This window comes from Microtus ochrogaster, chromosome 1 (genome assembly GCF_000317375.1).
Source record: "Microtus ochrogaster isolate Prairie Vole_2 chromosome 1, MicOch1.0, whole genome shotgun sequence".
Taxonomy (NCBI): domain Eukaryota; kingdom Metazoa; phylum Chordata; class Mammalia; order Rodentia; family Cricetidae; genus Microtus; species Microtus ochrogaster.
The window spans coordinates 8,557,338-8,559,936 of NC_022009.1; positions in this window are offsets into that span (position 1 = coordinate 8,557,338).

Below are 2,599 nucleotides of genomic sequence, written 5' to 3' on the forward strand. Positions count from 1 at the left end.
TGTGTGTGTGTGTGTGTGTGTGTGTGTGTGTGTATGTGTGTGTATTCCTGGAACTCTCTCTAAAGACCAAGCTGGTCTCAAACTCAGGGATCTGCTTGCCAGTACTAGGATTAAAGTTATGTGCCTCCACCACCTGACTCTACCTATCTCATCTGGGCTGACAATGCTCCTTCCAAGAGCCAAAAACCACCTAAAAAAAAAATACCCAGATACCAGATACAAGAAATCCCCTTTTATGTTGTGCACCAAAGCTGTCCAAGAGATTCCCAAAACATACAGTCTATTGCCACTGCTTTTTGTCCCCTGCCAGAGGTGGCAAGGAAGTCCCAATTGCTAAAGACACCATGCACTTTAGAAACAAGTCCCAGAGACCCCTGAGTTGCAAGTAACCTGAATGACTCCTCCCTGAGGACTAGCTTTCATGGTACCAGAAGGTTCCATGAGAGCTTCCAAAGAGGGAGGCAACCAACAATCCTACCCAGCCATGACACCTATGAGCCATAGCAATGAACAGCATGGCACGAACTCTAAAGGTTTAGTACAGGCATGCAAACCTTGGCAGTAACCAGCAGCTCTCTAACTGGACTAAGGACCCATTTCACACTTGGAGATATTGCTCAGCTGCTAAGATCACTGGCTGTTCTTCCAGAGGTCCTGAATTCAATTCTCAGCAACCATGTGGTGGCTCATAGCCATCTATAATGGGATCCAGTGCTATCTCTGGCATGCAGTTGTATATGTAGATAGAGCACTCACATATATAAAACACATACATACATACACACATACATAATGTAAAAAAAAAAAAAACAACTGACACTGGAAACCTAGCTAACTGCCCCGTGACAGTGAAGTCATTAATACAGGAGGGGAATCTACAATCACTACTTTACTAAACCAACAGAATCCCTAACAACAATCTAGACGTTTGTCCTTGTGCCCACAGATAAGTACAGCCTTACTCTTTATCAAGGAAACTTCTTTTTGCAACTGATAGAGACAGCTATAGAAAATCCCAACCAATCAAATTCTTAGTCCCAAGAGATACATCTACAAAACACTCCCACACCCAAAGTTCAGGGGACATTGTGGAAGATGGGGGAAAAAGGTTGTACGAGTCAGAGGATCAGGGAGTTTGCTGAGAGACTTCGACTCTTCAGTAACGACTGCCCAAACATGAGCTGAACAAAGATGGTAGCAAGAAACATGCCAAAGTAAACCCGCGGTGTTGGTGTTGGTGGCACTATGTAAGAAATTCTGGGAGTGAGAGAGAGTCTTCCCAGGGACGAGCACAACACTTTGCTATCTAATATCAAACGGTCAGCTCTGAAATGTCACACATACAAGTGACTTTACATGCATAGACATATATACATGCAATAACAATAAATGGGAGCATGGATTTGAAAGACAGCAAGGAGGGGTATATGGGAGGGTTTGGAGGGAGGAAAAGGAAGGGAGAAATGTAATCATAATCTCAAAAAGTGTTTCAAAAATTTGCACTTGTAGAAGCAGAGGGCAGTTTAGAGATTGCTGAGGGTTGACTAGGAGAGATGGGAGATAGAAGCAGGGGATTTTAAATCAAAGGGCACATGATTTCAGCTAGGCAGGATGAGAAACTTCTGGAAAACTAGTGTACATCCTGGTGACTAGAAACGATCATACTGCGTTTTGTACTTAATATATGGTAAGAGTAGAAATTAAACAGCTTCACCATCCACACAAATAACAATTGCACGGAGGTGGTGGATATGCTACATAAATTAATTTGATTTCATTTCATAGTCATTTCATAATTGATATGGCTTGTCTACAGACTGAGTGTATTTCCCTCAAGACTTCATGTGTTGAAATCTAATCCCCATTTTGAGATATTAAGGTGGTAGATTTGTTTAGAAGTGGGGATTTGGGGATCAAATTAGGATTAGTTATAGTTACTGGAATGGAACCTTCATAATTGAATTCTGATAGATATATAAAAAGAAGGTGGGGGACCAGAAGAGACATGGTTGACTGATATGCATTGTTGACTGACATCTTGTGGTGAGATGCCTTGCACTGCTTTGGAGGCATTATTGCCAAGAGGACCACCAGGAGATGTGGCCCTTCAGCCTTGGGCCTCAGGAAATCTGAGCCAAAACATACATCATTAAGGCAAATTTGCTAGTCTGTAGTGTTGTGTCATTAGCAATAGACGGCGAATCCACTAATGCATTCAAGTTTAATTGTTATGCTCTGTAAATATATGCAACTTTTATTCATAAGTTATACTCCGATCAGCCTGGAAAAACAAGATTCTCACACACAAAAAAGAATAAATTAGATAAATTCTTATATCATCAAAACTTATTAGCCTTGATGGGTTACTATCATTAATACTAGTGAACAATATAACGTGTTATAACAAAACTGAATACATGAATGTGTATGTATATAATTTGAGACATTTAAGAAAAATGCTGGAAGTTTGCTTTTTCATTTAAATAATTTATGAAAACACCAATTGTTGAGATCATTTAGGATGGTAATAAAAGTATTAGAGCTAGTTCCAGGACAGACACCAAAAACTACAGAGAAACCCTGTCTCAAAAATCCAAAA